The 20,212-nt window shown below is 44.1% G+C and overlaps 1 protein-coding gene and 1 non-coding gene across 3 annotated transcripts in view; one reads left to right on the top strand and one right to left on the bottom strand.

Annotated features, from left to right (window-relative positions):
- The window catches only part of LOC148006824 (uncharacterized), a 41,254-nt gene extending 36,342 nt beyond the window's left edge, over positions 1–4,912 (bottom strand). The window contains exons 1-2 of the transcript XR_015648996.1: positions 4,839–4,912; positions 3,434–3,501 (exon numbers count right to left, since the gene is read on the bottom strand). This is a non-coding gene — a transcript (uncharacterized LOC148006824). The remainder of the gene's footprint in view (positions 1–3,433; positions 3,502–4,838) is intronic.
- Positions 1–20,212, top strand: part of Sash1 (SAM and SH3 domain containing 1) — a 298,706-nt gene that overhangs the window by 77,625 nt on the left and 200,869 nt on the right. The window lies entirely within an intron of this gene.

The following is a 20,212-nucleotide window of genomic DNA, read 5'->3' as shown; positions in this document are numbered from 1 at the left end:
AAGGAAGGAAGGAGAGAGAGAGAAAGAGAGAGAGAGAGAGAGAGAAAGAAAGAAAGAAAGAAAAGCCATTTATTCTTCAAAGTGGTAACGAGATAACTCTACAAGACTTTGCAAGAAACATATCTAATCACCCATACTGTTTATCCAAAAGCTATGAGAAGTTCTATCTCTTTATTTTTTTTCCATAAGTTTCCATGTATTTCAAGGAGGTTTATATACAGCGTCCATGTGGTGTTTCATGATCCATGAATAAGAGTTTCGTTGATAGTTCCAATAAAAGATCTTGACCCCCGCTTTATTTTCATTGTTAAAGCAGGTATGTGTGTGTGCATGTGGTATTCATATGTACACGTGCATTTTCACAAGTGTGTTATATGTGTAGGTATACGTGCCTATGTAGGTATGCATGTATGTGCATGTGTATGTGGGCACATGGGCATAGGTGCAAGTTCAGATAGTAGAGGTTGCCACTGGGTATCTTCTCTTGTCTCCACCTTAACCTAGAGGCCAGACCTCAGTGATTTGATTAGTCTAGGTAGCCAGCTTGCTTTCCATATCCTGAAACTGGAACTACAAACACGTCACTACACGCACCAGACTTTTATGTGGGTTCTGGGGATGCCAAGTTTGGTGCTCACCCTTGCAGGGCAAACTCTTTAAGGGTTGGTCCGTCTGCTTAGCCCCCTGACTTTACTTTTAGGTGAAAATGAACTATTTTAAAGGTGTCAGGCTTGCAATCCTGGCCGGGCTTGTACTGTGTTCAACCACATGATCAAAGCAGCTCTACAATTCTCTAACAATTCTCAGGACAGCCTTCCTAAAATGAAGGTGGCCAGACATCTGGACTTGAGATTTGGTGACCTTGTAACAAGCAGGTGTCCCAGAATCTCAAGTTGCCTGTGAATATTAGAGACTGAATAGGTCGCGTGTGTTAGAGTTGGAATTTAGCTCCGAAAGGAACTTTAGCACGATCTAGATATGGTCAGTGCTTGTTAACTTTCTTTTTTTTAAGATTTATTTATTTGTTATATATAAGTACACTGTAGCTGTCTTCAGACACACCAGAAGAGGGCATCTGATCTTATTACAGATGGTTGTGAGCCACCATGTGGGTGGCTGGGATTGAACCTCTGGAAGAGCAAGCAGTAAGTGCTCTTAACCACTGAGCCATCTCTCCAGCCCTACTTGTTAACTTTCTTATATCATAAATCAAGACTGAATTCTTCCTAAAGGATAGATCCTTGGACTAGGGGATATGCCTAGTTGATAAGTGTGCTTGTGTAGCAAACAATAAAGATCCCTGGCACCACATGGTAATATAGACCTGCAAGGCCAGACCTCTAGAGGTGTAAGCAGGAGGCTCAGAAATTTAATGCCACCCTCTCTGTGTAGCAAATTTGAAGCCAGTGTGGGATACATGAGACCCTGTTTGGGCAGTGCCAATGCTGGTGATGGTAGTGGTGGTGGTAAATACACCGTTCTTCTAAAAAGTGTATATGTACACAAAATGTTTCCTGGCATCATGGGATTAAAGACCTCCTTGTCTCTGCTCCATGAACCCTTCTTTAAGAATCCTGTATTAGTGCATAAAGCTGCTATAGGAAATCCATGGTCTGAATGACTTACATCACGGGAATTTATTCTTCCCATTCTAGAGGCTGCAAGTCTAAGATGTCAAGTCAACAGCATTGCTTATCTCTGGAGACTTTCTTTTAGGCTTGGAGCTGGCCATCTTCTTTCTGTATGCTCATGTGTTAATCTTTTCTGTGAGTCTATGTGTGTCCATGTCCTGATGTCGTGTTATAAAGTCACCATTCCCACTGAACTGAAATCCACTAAGATGACCTCATTCTGACACAAGTACTCATTCCAAAACCCCATCTCCACATCAACATATTATTCTGGAAGGGTACCCAATTCAGTCCATAGCAAATCCCCAAGCAAATCGTGGATCTGCAACCCAGTGAGGTTCAGAGACTTGAACAGCAGATGCAGAACCATGATTCAGGTATTGTATTACCCAGTCCTCAGTATAGCTCTCCATATGGTTCTGCCTATTTGCCTATTGCCTGGGTGGTGTGTGTGTGTGTGTGTGTGTGTGTGTGTGTGTGTGTGTGTGTACGTGTGTGTGTGTGCACGTGCACACATGTGCAGGTGTACATGTGCATATTATGGATGGATGGATGGATGGATGGATGGATGGATGGATGGATGGATAGATGGATTGGATGGATGGATGGATGGATGGATGGATGGATGGATGGATGGGTAGATGGATTGGATGGATGGATGGATGGATGGATGGATTAGATAGATGGATGGATGGATGGATGGATGGATGGATGGATAGATGGATTGGATGGATGGATAGATGGATGGATGGATAGATAGATGGATTGGATGGATAGATGGATAGATGGATGGATGGATTGGATAGATGGATGGATGGATGGATGGATGGATGGATGAGCACTCTTGAGTATATATGAGCTACAGCTCTCATGTGGAGGTCAGAGTCTGTTCTTACCTTTCACCCTGTGAGTTCCAGATACTTAGCAACAAGTACCTGTTGTAGTAGATATTTAATCTTAGTCGGGGTTTCTACCCTCCCTGCCCTTGATCATTTAGTTCCCGGATAAAAGGCGCAAGCCTTCCTCAGCATTAGAGCTTGGCATATATCTACCCTTTAAGCTATTAGAATCGACGTCCCTACCAATAACCCCGTTATAACTTACCATGTTCCACCTGGGCCACTCTTAACTCCAACTGGCCAGCCCTCATGGCAATGTCTTCATGACTCACCTACCCCATGGCATCTTTCTCTCTCTCTCTCTTCCCCCCTGTAGTCTTCCTCAGACCCCAAGTCCGGGAACCAAAGCCCAGCCTATCACTCTTCTGCTGCATCTCTGTTCACCAGTTGGGGAACAAAGTTACATAGCAATCTCTTGGGTCTACACTCAGATTCTTTTGTCTCTGGGGGCAACCAGGCCTTGGGGGCCAGTATTTAGCATTGCAATACATAAAGACCAAACCTGAACGAGTATCGCTGAGCCATCCTGCCCATCCTGAGTCTTACCATTCAAGAATCCTCCCCTTACTACTAGAGGGAGCCTATGTAATTAGCTGCTGTCTTTGGATGTCTTTATTTATGATGATTTAATATCGGGTGTTTTTTTTTTTTCAAGCAGAAGTTTACTGCATTTTCTGCTTTGTGTGCACACAAGCATGTAATTGGCGTGTGTGTATGTGTGTGTGTGTGTGTGTGTGTGTGTGTGTGCTTCCTCTGTTGTTTGCAACACCTCCCAGTTGGGAATCATTTGTACATTTAGTTAATGAGCATTTAACACATTCTCTTTGATGAAGCTGTTAAGTCTGAGCTCCACACAGGCATTCCACCCGACATCTCCCCCGTGCAAGAGCCGTTTGTATTTACCTCTTTTTAACTGCTTAGTGATGGTTTCTCATTTGTTGGCCCAATAGGGAACTAACCTTTAGTCTTCCCTGGGAAAAAAAAAATCAGTGCTTTAGTTTTGTAAGAAAATGCCTACATCTGTATTCCGAGCAGGTCCACTCTGCTGGCAGGCTTTCATGTTCACCAAACAAAATGAACGGCAGACAGAACAAACATTTCAGAGTCACCTTAACTGGCCCTGCCAGCGGAAGCCACAAACAATCCAGAACTGTGGGCTTTTGCAAGAACAAATAGCAAATCTAACACCTGCGGGCTCCACTGTCAGCAAGGTTTCCTGGATTTAATTATGGCTTGATCTCTAGAAAGGGAATGTGTGTCGAGTGTGTTTTTCAATCACTTAGAGAAGGCAGAGTAGGCAGAAGAGTGGCCCTGGGATTTGCCCATAAGATGAGCCCCCCCTTTACCATTAGCACATCTGGGAAACGTAGACTGTTCCAAAATGAAGACTTAAGCAGAAGCAGCATACATGGGGCTTTAAAAATCAGGTATTTAAAACTGAACATAATTGGAAATCTACAAGGAAGTGGCAGGAAAAGATTCAGCCAAATATTCATCTTCGCACAAAACTGGAAGCCATCTCTCAGCTTAAAAACACCTTCTCACTTCATAAATTTGCGGGTGTGCATACAGGGACAGGCAAGGGTGTGCCAGGGTGTGGAGGACAAAGGATAACTTTTTGAAATTACTTCTCAATGTATACCTTGTTTGGGCCCAAGTGTATATCCTACACCAGGCTCTGGCTCATGAGCTTTTAGCCAATACTCCTGGGAATGTTGTGATGTGAACCACCACATCCAGTTTTTAGGTAGTCTCCTGGGATTGAGCTCACATCATCAGGCTTATGTGGCAAGTCATTTGACCCACCAAGCCATCTCTCTGACCTCCAACCCCTGGAACCACTGCATTCATTCTTGTCTGCTATATTTGTGCCCCTTGATCATCTTTCTGTGAGTTCAAGAATATTTTAATTCTGAAGGCTTCTACTTCTCAGTAAACTTGATGTCAGTCTTCAAGGCAATATACAGACATGCACGGAAAGCACATTTCTGAACAAGTGCTTACGTGTGTATGTACACGGACACACACACACATACACACACACACACACACACACACACACACACACACACACACAACTTTTGGTCTACTTTAAGGCCAGAAAGATGGGTCTTGGTAGTAAGTAGATTAATAGTGAGCATAGTGCACTGACAAAATCATCTATAGCCAAGTCTGGTTACCAAACAAGACAGGGCGCATTGAGTTTACCATTTGACCTTTAGACTGCTAGGAAGTCAGTCAAGAGAAATGGTTGAATCTTGTGCAGGCACAATATAAGGGCATCCCTGCCCTCCCCTTTGCTTCTTACCGTGCCAAAGAAGGACAGAGAAAAGGAAGACAATCTGCAGTGTCAAATACTAGGGAGCATTCCTAGCTCAAGTCACCTAGCACATTGTGAGTGCATGATGGGAAATGGAAGGGACAGGCTCGAGTTGCCATTGTTGACTCAAGGTGGAGCAAGGGTGACTCACCCTATGCAAACAATGTGGGTTGGTTTTCCCTTGCTGAAGACGTGATTGACCCAAACCTCCCTGATTCTAAACTATGTCACTGCCTCCAGAGCTTCCTCTCACTTCATTTTCTGTCATCGCCGTCCTTTTCTATGGCTTTGGGATAAAGGGCAGTAGAGTAGTAAGAAGGCACACTCATCCCTTGTCTGTCTGCAGGCCTGGAGTGCATCTGTCTGAAGGAGGTCCTATGGGGAGCCTTAGTGGTCACCAGTGGTGGCCTTTGCCACGGGTAAATGTGCTTCTTAATGAGACCGGTCAGCTTCAGAGATCTAGATGAAAATTGCTGACACCAGTAAGGCTGTTGGATTTGGAAAACACAATATTGAAACCAGGAAAACACAAACTGAAGCCAGGAACAATGAACTCGACATTCCATTGTAGGTGAACACACATGTGTGGGTGAGAAGGCATCTGCTGGGGGTCAGGTCCTTTCTCCTTCCTTCTGGATCCCTGATATCAAACTTAGATCGTTAGCCTTGATGGCAAGCATCCCCATCTACTGAGCTATCTCACTGGCCTGTTATTCGAGGACATCATGGTTCCGACACTAGGATGCTGTTCACTTAACATATTACCAGACGGTGATTCCACATCTGTCCTGGTAGCATTCACATGCTAAACGCAAGTAAGAGCCATGACCACAGCGAAGAGTCTAGTGTTCATGAAGTCATGACTATGTTTTTATCTGAGAGCCCAGCCAACACCTTTTAGATGTTAATCTTTGGTTCCATTGTGCGTGATAAGTTGTTCTACCTTTAAGTTAACTAGTAGGAATTGTGGTCCAATAGTGGCCGTGAGTGTTATAGGAGTAATCAGACACATTCCATTGAATGCAAGTCCTACTCTGGGAGACAGAAGCCATCCCTTACACTGTTACAGCCAAGAACCTGAGTTGTATAGGTCACGGGCCCTGGAGGAGACCCACGACTGTGACTCTGACAAATAAACATAGAAGTAAAATCCCTCCTCAAGATGCATTGCTGTACCCATAGTTCAATGCTCAGCCCATGTCAGAGAAGCTTCTTCTTACAGATGATAATTAGCGCACACACCCACGAATGGACCATGTGTGAGAGTCTTTGGAACACTCAGCCCTAAATGGAACGCCTACGTCACAGCCCTGACCTCAGGGTTCAGGGTCTATGTGGAGGAGAGAGTGTGAAGATTGTAAACATAGAGGTGGTGGTGGTTGGTTACAGAAAACAGTTGTCTCCAGGCGCAATAAGACAGAAAGACCCACAGAGACTGTGACAGACATCCGACCTGGACAAGCTTAAGCCAGACCAAAGTTCAGCATAGCAGGGCAGAAGTGGGCACTGAGTCCCATCCCTACCTAAGGAACTATTGGCATTAGATGGCTGAAGTGAGCAGAAAGGTTTGTTTTCTTGAATGGAGCTACACCTGGTATAGCCACCAAACTCCAGGACAGGCTCCAGGCCCAGGAGTTGACTGACACAAACTGGACTCTATAGCTTTTTGGTTTTTGAGGGGAAGGGGTGGGCACTGTTTGTTTTCCTTTGTCTTTAAAGAGAGGGAATTTGAAGCTTAGTGTTCAGAGATGATCTGGGATGAACTGGGGGAGGAGGATGAACCTAATCAAAATATATTGTGTAGATTTCTCAAAAATATAAATTAAAAGATTAAAAAAGAAGAAGAACAGGGAGGACCGGAGAGATGGCTCAGTGGTTAAGAGCACTGATTGCAAGTCCATAGGTCCTGGGTTCAATTCCCAGTAACCACATGGTGGCTCACAACCATCTGTAATGGGATCTGATGCCCTCTTCAGGTGTGTCTGAAGATAACAACATACATAAAATAAATAAATCTTTAGAAATAAAAAGAACTGGGAATTGAGAGTGAAGATGTAGATAAGCTGATTATCTTCATGAAAGATTATCAAGGTAATCAAAGGTAATTGATTATCATTCATGAAGCCCTAGATCCAACCTGTAACATCCTAAAAACGAATCAGGATAGACACATCTGTAATCCTGTTACACAGGAAGTGAAGGCAGGAGGGTTAGAAGTTCAAGGCCATCTCAGAATTACTTGAGACCTGGTCGCAAAGGGAGAAAAAAGGAACTGATAGTTAATTTTTTTTTTTTAAGGTCTTGTAGATTTAGTCTAAAAGAGCCAACAAGATGGTCCGGCTGCCAAAGCCTTCAGATCAATAGCCTGAAACCTGGAAGGTGATCGTTGGGCCTGAGCTTCTAGGAGAAAACAGACTCCCACATCCACACTGAGGCACATGAAGGGCCTGTACACACATACGCACACAAATAAATGTAACCTATTTTTTAGTTTAAAAGATGAAAGATATAAGAGGGAATTCTTTCTTTGTGCTCGCTCGACTCTGCCTTACCCTTGGCTGGTCTGTGTCACGCCATTCCTAGCACTTCCTGTCATTACTGTTCATAACTGCTCAGCTACACGGTGCAGAAATGACCATAACACTGTCATGTTTCTATAGGATACAGGGTGATTAGGACAATTTCCTGGCGCTGCTTCTCTTTAATGCTATTTTTAGAACATTGTTTGACACATGTCTTCAACTCTTTCTCCTACTGAGGGGTGAATCTCAAAATAAAAATTCAAGGATCCATAACTCAGTGGCAAAATACTTGCCAGCGTATGAAAGGCCCTGGGTTTGATTCCTAGTACTGCAATTAATCAGTCAATTAATTAATTTAAAACACTTGAAATGATATTGTCACTCTTTGGTCCTTGTGTTGCAAACTCAATGGGAAGTCTTTAGAATACCTTATGGGGTCTGACCCATGTGGTCACATCTCAGAGCAGGTAACCCTGAGGACCAGCCTCTCAAAAACATTTTCAAACACTAATAATTAATTCCGGAAGATGTCACTCTGAGAGGAGTGAGAATTCCAATGTGGGAGATATCCTTACTGCTGTGGCTTACCACCCATGGCTAAAACTGTTGCTTGAACTGTTTCCCTCTCTTTCCTTGATTCGAATGCAAGACACTCTGAAGTCTGCTTTGCAAGATTGTAGATTATAACAGCAAAGAAATTAACGTCTGATTTCCATAAGAAACGTTAGGAGGGATCTTGCAGAGCTAACAGCCAGGTTTCTCCTGTGGTCTTTTACCTGTAATTCTCATTAGTTCCAATAATGGCAGAACTCAGCAATGATTGTTCAGGCTCCTGAGAATCCTCAGAGAAGAACTATCGCTGAGTTTATAAGCTCAAGTTTCCCCTCACTGAGAAGTCTTAAAAGAACAGAGACCAACAGTAATTGTGTCCAGTGCAGCAGAATTTCTGCTAAGATGAGGCTGGGGGCCATTCTCTGTGTTCAGGCAACTGAAGCTGATTTGGGAAGCCAGGGGAGTTTGTTTCTACCTGTCAGTCTTCAGAATTCTACTTTCTGTTACTTTTGTGTGGTATTTTCTTTCCCACCTCCTTTTAAAAGACACATCTGTATTTTTATTAGACACAACTAGCTGTAGGTATCAGTGGATTAGAGTGTAACATTTCAGTATACAGCTGCAGTGTGTAACCAGCTCAGGGTAATTAGAACCTCTTCACCTCAACTATGTATCCTTCTCTTGTATTGGAAACATTCAAGATCTTCTCTCCTGCTTTCTCTAAAACACTCGGCAATTTGTGATGAATGGTAATCTTCTACACTGCTCTAGATCATCTGACATCATCCACCTAACCCTGATTCCTTTTTTCCCTTCCTTGTCAAAAATCACACGTCACAGGACATTTGAATTCAACTCCGACTACACTTCATCTCGCCTTTGCCTTTTCTTTCCTATAACACTTGCACCCAAGTGTCCCTTTCTGCATCTAGAACTGAGTTGCTTTGACTAAAGACACTTCAAACAATCTGTGAACAGTGGTGCGCACCAGTAATCTAAGCATTCAGCAGGTAGATACAGGAAGATCAAGAGTTCAAGGTCATTCTTGGCTATAAAAGGAGTTGGGAACTAGGCTGAGTTATATGAGGCTCTGCATTGGGGTAGGAGAGAGAGAGAAAGTATCAGTAACTGAATCCCCCCACACACACCCGGACACTCCCATTGTGAGGATCAATAATCTCAATTTGGTTTAAACCATTTTGAATATCTGGATAATGTTGGATGACATTATCAAAGAAAACCTATCTAAATTCCCACCGGCAACACTCACTTCTGTAGGGCGCTTCTCTTTTATGCCTAAGTGCCACGCAACATAATCATTATAGACATCGTTAAGTCGCTGTCAGATTAACTTCTTGACTTTATCTGATGACACTTATAAGCACCATATGCATGCGCACTCTGGCTCTCCTCATCTTGCTGCATACAAATCGGTCATCTACTGAGAAGATTCCCACTCCCCAAAGTCCATAAGGTCAGTGCATTTCTACCAAAGGAAATGCGGGACCAAAGCCTGGTAAACGGAATTATCATCCTCTTTTCCGTAGAGATGTATCATCACTGACTAACTAGGACTAGGACATGGTTGTACTTGCTCCAAGCAAAATCGGTTGAACGTAGCTTTTAAAGGGCTGAAAGATTAAAGTAGAGAGGAAGCTGGATGGGGGTGGGGGGTAGGGGTGAGGGGTGGAGAGCAGAAAGCAGCACTGCCTTCTTTCAGCCTCTCTGACCTCAGTGTTCAGATCTGTGATATGGTTCCTGCGTCATGGGATTGGTTAGGGACTAAATGGAGTGATGAGAAAACCGTCTAATCAGTACTCAAGACTGTCATGTATATCTCACTGAGGACAAAAGGAGCAAAAATCAGGGCTGGGAGTAAAAGCACAGCTCCGTACACCAAGTGTTCTTTGTCAGTGTGATTCTTTTTTTTTTTTTTTTTTTTTTTTTTTTTTTGGTTCTTTTTTTCCGGAGCTGGGGACCAAACCCAGGGCCTTGTGCTTCCTAGGCAAGGGCTCTACCACTGAGCTAAATCCCCAACCCCATTGTCAGTGTGATTCTTGTTGTTGCTAGTTTCCCAGGGGACTCTGGGGGCTAAGGTAAAACAAAACAAAACAAAACAAAACAAAATAAAACAAAAACAAAAATCGGAAATTCAGACTTGAAGGAGCCAAGAAAAACTGATACTAGTATCTAAGAGAGTTTGGTTACATTAAATTCTTTCTAAACAAAAGAGCAGCTAGCAAGCAAGCATTTTAAACACCCGGCACACAAATCAGGCAGGGTGTAGGGGAGGAAATCGGGGGTGGGGTGGGGGTGGTGGGAGGTGGTGGTGGTGGGGGTATTAAAAAACAATGAATTGGGACAGGAAAGAACTAACTGTGGGGATGTACTTAATGGAATGCCTTCTGGTGTGACTCAAGAGTAGAAGTCGGGCAGAGCTGCCTTCTGGAATCCTCTTTTCACAGACTCTCACAGACTCACACAGCCGGAAGAGACAGTTCAATCTGGAGTCTTGTTGCTTGCCCCGGGGGGAACTATGTAACTAATCCATCCACTTTGAATTCCTAGCCAGTTTAATTTTTTTTTAAAGATTTTTAAGCCACCGTGTCCCCCAAATCCTGGGCTGATCTGCCATCCAGCACAAGCAGAGACTGACAGAGCTATCTCGGGGCTCCCTTCTTGGGAAAAACCCCAAGCCACTTCTTTCTAGGACATGGGCTAATGGAGCCTTCCACAGAAATGTGGGAATAGGAATAGTAATTCAGCCATTAGCATCACTGGGCCTCGAGGCACTTGTAGGTGGTCTGTACTGGCCTGTGGGGCTCTTCACTGATAAAAGTCGCCATTGGGAGAGGCTCTGCCCCCTGGGTGGTGTGAAGGACACACTGCTCAGATATCAAGTCCCATGGGAACTCACCTAGGATGTGGTCAGAAGCCCTGACACCTCTGCTGTCCCAGTAAATGAGCCCTGGAGCCCAGCAATGGGGACAAATGATATGCCAATTCCATTGCTCATAGATTCTACACCAAGTCTTTAAAAGCAGCAATGAGGAGTGAATCAGATCCACCATGATCTACAGAGAACCTTAGTCCAACCAGACCATCCAGAATAACTCAGCCACAGAGGGACCTGCTGATGGGTATGAACCAAACCCTTCAGGAGGCCAGCAGTGCTGGGACTGGCCCCGCAGACCTTCTCAGAACCACAGCTCTCCAGAAGCAGGGCTTGGTGGACATTGTGCTTTTCCTGACTCTTTGCATACATGCCTCCGACCCCCAGGAAATCAGCAGCCAATGATGCATCTTCAAGCCATTTGCACTTCCTGAGCGATGGATTTGGCATGGTCTTGACGGCCTTGCTTTTCTCCTTTCCAGAGTGTAAGTGAAGTGACCCATGTCAAGGGATTCACTGAAGTCTGCAGATTAATGTCTAACCCCAACGCAGGCTGCACTGGGAGGGATGCAATCTTTACTCTTTCTCTGGAACTGGAGACCCAGCTCATCCCAGAAAGGGAGGAGAATTAGAAATCGCATTCACACTACTGTTGCCCCATCTGTCTTCCCTAAGATCTGCATATTAGCATCTGTACTTTGTCCACAGGGTACAGTGAGTTAGGACCCGCCTCCCCCACATCACTAAACATGCTGCCCAGTTCTCTGCCAATTACCCTGTAGGTTGCTGTAGGGCGGTCATGCCAGCTGTCCTTGTAAGGATAAACAATAAAGATTCTATGCGCTCATTGGACTTGGGAGACATTGGTTACATTAATATACGTTGTAGACATTACCAATCACCGGGCAGCTAGAGAGACCTAAAGAAATGTCCCCTTGCCTGATATGGGTGGGCCACGTTGTTTCACGGAAAACCCTATGAGTTACGGTAGAGCATCGGTTCTCACAACTACCAGAAAACGTAAATATCCAGTGGTCTTAGGAACCCGCAACCACAAATTTATTTTCGTTGCTATTTCATAATGATGATTGTACTATTCACTGAGCAGTGTCTCAGTTCCTAAGACCATTGGAAATGTGTTTTCTGATAGTTGTGACCCACAGGTTAGGAACCTTGGTATGGTTCATGAAATCTAAGCAGTGCTTCTAGCTTCTGAAAAAGAATAGTATGTCAGTATCTGCCATACCCAGACCGGTTCTACCCCAGAATTTGGGGGACACTGATCATTCATGTTTCTGGACTGATGCACTTTTAACTCCGTAGACAAATTCGTTTCCATGGTCATGTGTTTGCAGATGTATGGCTAGCCACAAGAGAAAGCAGGCAAGAATTTAAATGATGCCACACAGTCAGAAAACTGTCACAGGGCCAGGGGACTCTGATCAGGGCTAGAGATCAAAAAAGCCAGTTTAAAGCAAAGACCAGTGGCAAATTAAAAACTGGCCGCTGGGCTGGAGAGATGGCTCAGTGGCTAAGAGCATTGACTGCTCTTCCAGAGGTCCTCAGTTCAATTCCCAGCAACCACATGGTGGCTCACAACCATCTGTAATGGGATCTGATGCCCTCTTCTGGTGTGTCTGAGGACAGCTACAATGTACTTACATACATGAAATAAATAAATCTAAAAATGGCTGGAAACAGACTTCAGAGTCAGTTCACAAATCCCACCCCCTTACCTTAGTGACTCAAAGACACTGACCTAACCACCTCACCTTCCTGGAGAGGGTAATGGGAAGGTCCTTCTCACTACAGAGAAGTCCAAATGGAAAGATAGCACTAGGTCCTTTCTCACCAGGATGCAAAGAATTAACAACTAGTTATACACTTGCCCAGCACCTGCCTAGAGGCTTAAAGTCCTTGATACACAGTTGCTACTGCTCTTTTTGGTATTGCTTCTACCAATCAAAGGACTGCATTTCTTGCTAATGCATGGCCCACGTTTACAAATAACTCTTTCTGGGGGTTGGGGATTTAGCTCAGCGGTAGAGCGCTTGCCTAGGGTTCGGTTCCCAGCTCCAAAAAAAAAAAAAAGAAAGAAAAGAAAAAAAAAAACAAATAACTCTTTCTGAGCAGCTGCTCTGAGCTGCGGACCTCAGCCTGTGTGGTTCCATCCAAGGCTGTAATTTGTCACAGGGAAAGAAGGTAGCACAAAATAATTGCCTGGAATGTTTGAATTGTGTTTGCATCATGCTGAATTGGGGTGGGAGGAAGCACCGGGATAAAACACCAATTTTCTCTCTAAAGCACCTCAACAGCTCGGTAGGGTTTTCTAGCCTCTGTGCTATGCACTGACATTTCCCTTTTCCGAAGAGTGTGAGTTGTAAAATCTTAGCGCAGTCACTTAACTATCTGCATCGAATCTGGTTCCCACTCCTAAGGCGGGCAGCACAAAAGTTCATCAATGCCTGCTGAGTCCTTTCTACTGATCAATCTCTCTCCTTCTCGAGCTTGCTCTCCAAATTTGGAACCCTCTCTCGTTCCCCCAAATTTGCCCTTTTCTGCAGAGAAAAAGCCAAAAATAAACAAATCACTAATAAGGTCCTTTTCCAAGCAAGATGGATACATTGTTCTTTCGATGACTGGAATCCACCTTCTGATTTCTGCTCTTAGCTTTTCTCTTGAAGGAGAAAAAGGGATGGGGGAAGAAACATGCAACAACACTCCGAGAAATTCTTTTTCGATTCCTCTTTGTGCCCTGGAAACTGGGTACCCATGTCATAGAGCATGACACCATCTTCCTGGTGACCTACGGCATGTTCAGACAATACTGATGCCAGCAAAGCTAAAGAAAAACCTGGTCCTTGCATAAAGTCTAGTCCACCAAATGAGAAATGGCTCCCAGCATTTCTACCAGGTCTCTCTACCAGGGCACTGCACAGGTGGAGGCTACATGGTGACAGCAGCCCAGGATTCACCTGGTGGGCAGCAGTAGCTGCTCCACTGGCCAACCTCCTCCCTTAGTAAGACCACCTACTGCCAGCATTCTAGGAGTCTGGACTGTGTTCTTCTGCTCCAGCCCAGTGAAGACATAACATCATTTGTTGTTGCTGCTGCTGTTGTTGTTGTTGTTTTTACCCCCTCTGGGAGTGTTGGGAGTCTTAATTGCTCATTTTTTCCAGGACAAAAATGTGAAATTCTGTAATATTCATATATGTATGTGTATACTATGATGCAATGAGATAGAGAGATGATAGGTAGACAGACAGACAGACAGACAGACAGACAGACAGACAGACAGATGTTACCTATATTAAGCCTTTTGCTAGTTGCCATTAAGAGCTGCTGAAGCTGCTGGAGAGATGATGAGATGGCTCAGTGGTTAAGAATGCTACTGCTCTTACACAGGACCTGGGTTCAGTTCCTCGCACCCACATAGCTCACAACTCTGTAATCCCCGTTCCAGGGGATCCGACGCCCTCTTCTGGTCAGTACAGGCACCAGTCACACACATGTTGCAAAGACATGCATGCAGACAAATATGCACGTAGAATTAAAGTGAATACATTGTTTTTAAAGACCTGCTGGAAATTATTGTAATTTTGAAAGAGAAAATACTTGCTAGAATACTGATTTCCATGTAATAGCTTTGCATACTGCAATCCATGTTTTACTTTAAGCTAGTAGCGTTTGATTGGTATGCACGATGCTCCCCTTGTTTTACAGCAGTCTACCTGTTGTAACCAGACCACCATGGCGCTCTGAATGTGCCCAGTGGCATCTGAATGCTTCCTTCACTATCTCCTGTAACTGGGCAGGCCACGCGATACTTCAGAGCTCCATTTTAGAGAAAATTAATCCTCTGTAGAATTGAACAGCAGGCTCAGCAATGGCTTTAAGTGATTATCTGTCAGACTCTCTAGTCAGCAAACCTGGACCCGCAGCCTTCCTGAGTGTTTCTGTTCTGAGTGTCACCTCCTCCCTGAGACATGTCCAGCATCTACTGAATTGAACTGAAGCAACTCGAGGAAGGAGTTAGGAACAGGGGAAGGAAGAGAGAGTTTTCTCAGCACAAAGCACTTAAGAGGAAAAGTTTACATGCTCTACCAAAGTACTGTGCCCCTCAGCACCAACATTTGAGTATTGCTTAAAGGGTCCGAGGCTTTCCATGGCATGTTCAATTCACAAATCTCCATGTCTGTGAAGGTGAAGGCCAAGAGCCAAAGGTCTGCAGTTGTGGTTGTTCTTAACAACTGCATGAGGTTATGTTGATCCCACCAAGCAAGAATAAGACCACTGCCTCAGTTTTGGAGCCAAATTTGAAGTAAACTTTATTAAAAAACTGGCCAAGACAATAAACACTGACTGAGTCCATACCAGAGATTCCCAGAGAATGGCCGTGACTTACAATATTCAGATACTTACAAAAGCAAAACTCACAAGACTACATAACTCCCACCTCTGTCCAATCAGGGCAAGCATACATCGCGACATACTTCCTGCCTATATCTCTCCAGCCTGCTTATGATCAAGCACATCTTGTACAGTTAGAGCAACCAACGTTGTTTATAGAAGTAAAAACATGTGGCTTGTTGTCTTACATAAACAGCCTCCAGCACTATAAGAAGTTATATGTCCTTGGTCAAGTACGGCTTAGGGGTTAGAAGTATTTTTGTTTTATAGATCTATTAAGCACAGTAACTAAAGCTTAGAATATAATTTCAGTCCTTATAGTTAATCTGGCACAAGAAAGGTCTTTGGGGGGGGGGGGAATCTCTTTTGCTTCATTAATAACATTTTTTAGTATTTCCACAAAGGTAGTCCATGCCTCGAGAAGTGGAAGGAACTTTTGGAAGAACACCCTAGTGAAGGTCTGTAATGTGGGACACAGGCATTTGGTTGGTTAGCATGGAGAGGAAAACTCTATACCACACTGTACACAGCTTCAGGGAACCTCTAACCTCAGGAAGCACAAAGGAGCAGCCCTGGGGAGCATCACACCAGGGCCTGAGTAAGAAAGTTGTTGCCCCCCACCCCCTTTATTTATTTATGAAGATAAGACAGCTCAGACTGAGGACATTGTGAGGGGCAAGTTCCAGGCTTTCTTTAGAGCTGCAGCTGTCAAAATTAGAAAAAAATATATTATATGTGGCTGGAGAGATTGCTCAGTGGTTAAGAGCACTGTCTGCTCTTCCAGAGGTCCTGAGTTCAATTCCCAGCAGCCACATGGTGGCTCACAACCATCTGTAATGAGATCTGGTGCCCTCTTCTGGTATGCAGGCATACATGCAGGCAGAAAGCTGTATGATGTATACATAATAAATAAATATTTTTTAAAAAGAATATATTATAGGATGTTCAGGAAACTATGAGATGATCAATTAAAACATGAATTTCAGTGTGTATGTGTGTGTATACAGATGTGTGTGACTGTGTATATATGTATATGTACACACATGTAAAATTATAGGTGTGTATGTATGGAAAGAGAGAGTACAATATTTAGGCTAGAACTATGCTAAAAATGTGTATTTATCTGTCCATCCCCATAAAGCAGCCATTTAATAAAATACTACTACCTTTGATTAAAAATTATGTGATTATAAATTGCTAGTTTTAAGGAAAATGGTCATTAGAACAGACTGTAATTTCAAACACCATAATTTCTCTTTCTGTCTGAGGAAGGTTCTCTGGACCACATTGAGGACCTTGCATTAGTCAAGGGCCCTAGCGTTGGGCTGCTAACATCGCAGCCTTTATATAGTATCTCAGGTGGTAATTTTCCACTTTAAACAAATCTGTGAGTTTGCTGTCGGGGAAGCAATTAGGTGAGGCTTTTCTCTTGAGCTGAAGTATCATTAAGTGCTCCATAAATAAAAGCCTCCAAAAGCATAGCATGCTTCTGAACTACTTTAAGCTTTTAGAAGTAAATTCTTGTTGAGCCTCTCTGCTCGATGCCCAACACTGGTGATGAGCTGTGGAAAACAAACGGAAGAGAACAAAGTGATCACCTCCGCCTTCTGGAGACAGACTCTAGAGACAGTTTCCTGAGAGAATGTGTAGATCTTTAAGCAGAGCCATAGACAACAGAGTCGTGATACTGTGTGGAGAAAGCCCACCTTATAAGGATTTCCGTTCTGAATGGTTTTAGGGCTGGCATTGATTTTTATTTATTGATGTCGATAGAATTATATATCCTGATCATGGAATTCCTTCGCAGAGGTCTCTGAAGTCTTATGCTTGAAAATTATATAAACCTAGGAAGCCTTTGGGTGGGGCTGAGGATGTAGCCCAGTTGCAGACTGCTTTCCTAGCATATAGGAGGCCCTGGGTTCATCCCCTGCAGGGTATAACAACTAGGCACTGTGTCCCAGGCCTATAATCCCAGCACTATGGGCGTGGAAACAGGATAATGGATATTCAAGGTCATTGGGCTACTCGTGGGTTTGAGGCTAGCTTGGGCTATGTAAGACCCTGTCTTCAAGAACTCAAAATTAAATTAAATTAAAAAATGACTTTAGGGTGAAAGGTAAAATTAAATTAGGAGGGTATAAGAAAACTTGTCACAAAGTCCCAACTCTAATCCAAACATATTTGTCAAATAAAATAGTCAGTTCTTCTCCCCGCATTTCCGGGCATATGTTTAGAAACAGAAAATGTGGTGGAGATCTTGGGAAGGAAGCAAAACTGAAAGTCCCTGGTGGAGAACACCAGTGCAGCACAGGGAGGCTCTTATCTAAAAGTCAATAAAGGGCAGGGGGTGGAGAAGAATTAGCTGTTTGCCATGTCTACATCACCATACTTGCTATCAGAAGAGACTTAGTAACTCAACTACCATGGATGAAAACCTAAATACAGTTCCAAGAAATGGACTGATTGATGGGTCGTCTTTCATTAGTCTGATCAGTCTTGAGAGTCACAAACATTCTCATGACTCCTATTGTCTGTAGCAGTAAACCCAAGGCCACTGAGTCAGACCTCTCTGGGCCTAGCATGTGCTTGCTGCCTCTCTAGTATCCTCAGAGTGGTCAGATCTCTGACAGGGCCCCAAATACAGACATGGCTACCAAAACTAAACTAAACCGTACCTGTGCGTCCCAGAAAAACAGTTCTGTTCTTTCATGTAGAGCGAGGAATCAAGCTGAAGCTAGAATTTCCAGATCCCCAGAGTGGCATCCTGTAATCTGTAACTCAAGGTTGTCAGGAGGCTAAGGCAGCAGCAGTTTCAGGAGTCCCAGGCCAGTGTAAAATAGCATAACAAGCCCCCCTCAAAAACATAAACAACAACAAACACACAGAAAGACACACAGAACCAACCGGCTAACTAAACGAACAAAAACCCCACTATTACCAAAGTCTTAACTCCGATTTTTTTTTACTTCAAAGAGTAAAGGAGGATGAAAAAATCCTTCTTTATTAATAGAAATGTTACTAGGGAACTCTGGGTCTGTTTTGCAGGGAGCCTGGGATCTGTTCTACAAAGAAGAGCACAGGGTCTGTCTTGTAGGAAGCACAGTTCTGTTTTTCCCGGAGCATGGGATCTGTTTTGAAGGTTCTTATTCTTTTTTTTTTTTTTTTTTGGTTTTTTTTCCCCCCGGAGCTGGGGACCCAACCCAGGGCCTTGCACTTCCTAGGTAAGCGTTCTACCACTGAGCTAAATCCCCAGCCCCGAAGGTTCTTATTCTTATAGACGAAAGAATTTAAAAATCCAGTGCTCAAAGAAATGCTAGGATAAATGTCCTGGAGTTTGAAAAAGAAGAAAAATCACTGACAGGGGCAGTCACACTGATGACCTCAGCAGCAGCCAAGGGGGTGGGGAGGGAGAACTAGAGGAAGAAAGGAAGCTATGCTTTGGGGTTAGAGTCTGGGAGAGCAGTCAGGCTCAGCAGTGGTGATCTGGAGTCAGAGGGAGAGAATGCCCAGAATGTCAAGGTAGGAAGGCTGCTGTCTGAAAAGAAAGGCAGAAAGAGAGAAAAGAAAAAAAAAATTCATTGAGCATTGGGTGCCAAATGTACTAAATTATTTTCATGTAATTTCTCCTAGCATAAAGCTTTTATTTTCAAAAGTTATTCAATTTCTATAAGAGCTATACAGCTCTTGGGGTTGGAGATTTAGCTCAGTGGTAGAGCGCTTGCCTAGCAAGCACAAGGCCCTGGGTTCGGTCCCCAGCTCCGGAAAATAGAAAAGAAAAAAAGAAAAAAAAAAAAAAGAGCTACACAGCTCTCACCGTTGTACTCCTGCCTGATGGAGTTGAGTAAGGTCAGAGGTGGACTCATAAGTAATTTGGTCACCTCCTTCACTTCAGAAGAGCCCTTGGGAGCCATGCTAAGTTAATTTTATAAGATCTGCTTCAGTACTTGTCAGAGAGCTGGGGATTGAGGTCTGGGGTACATGTTCCTTCATGGGAAGCCATAAAGCAAGGCTTGATAGGAAAGTACTGAAATCGTACAGAGTTTCCTGACCACAAGGGGATTGGATTATTGTAAGTCAATACCAAACGGAAATTTGCAAATATGAAAAAACGAAACTTACTCTTGAGGTTGTGGTCAGGAGCCATCAAAGCTTTCGCGCGGTCTTTTGGTTCCCTTTGAATCCTGCTTCTGTCGGGACTAAAGGGATGGTGCTCTCTGACTACTTGTAGGAGCACGCTTTTCAATAGAGGCGAGAAGAGAAGAAGATAGTAAAAGACAGGTCATTAGTGACTTTTCTCACTGAGGTGGCCAAATGCCTGGCCGGAACAACAAGGGGCAGTTTATTCAGCTCACAGTTCAGGGGTACTGTACATCGTGATTGTTAGAGCAGCAGGGGCTGTAGCAGCCGTTCATACTGCAGTGGGAGCCTTTCTTTAGTGACCTATCCACCAGCTAGGCCCTGTGTCCTAAAGGTTCACAGCTTCCCCCAAATAGCGCCCCCTGCTGGGGACCAGATTTCCAAACACCTGAGCCTCTGGGGAATGCTTCACATTGACACCGTAGCAGATGGCCAAGCACCAGACACTAGCAACACCGAGGCAGCCTCTTCTGTCTCCAAACCTGAGCGGACAGTCAGAGGAAGGAGTTGTTAAATCAAGAGCCAGTACCCTGGACTAGGTGTTACCCTGATTCCTCTTATGTGATGGCAGAATAGCGACATCTAGAATGTCGACACATATGGGATGCAAGGGACAATAGATGTGATGGGATGTTTATAGGCCCTGCCTCAGCCCTGGCTGCTTCCACATCCTCTGCCATTGATTGTCCCAAGCAAAGGAAGACAGAAGGGCATCTCTAGGATCATCCTCCCAGAAGACAGATAGGAGAGGATGGAGATAGGACTGGGGGCAGATGGAGATCGACCAGCTTGAACTCTGAATCCATCAGAGCCAGAGCCTCTAAGCTCCAAGGTTCTGGGCAACAACC

Source organism: Rattus norvegicus, chromosome 1, assembly GCF_021556685.1.
Source record: "Rattus norvegicus strain SHRSP/BbbUtx chromosome 1, alternate assembly SHRSP_T2T, whole genome shotgun sequence".
Lineage (NCBI taxonomy): Eukaryota > Metazoa > Chordata > Mammalia > Rodentia > Muridae > Rattus > Rattus norvegicus.
Note: the sequence above shows the minus strand (reverse complement) of the source record. Positions and strands in the feature narration are given on the sequence as shown.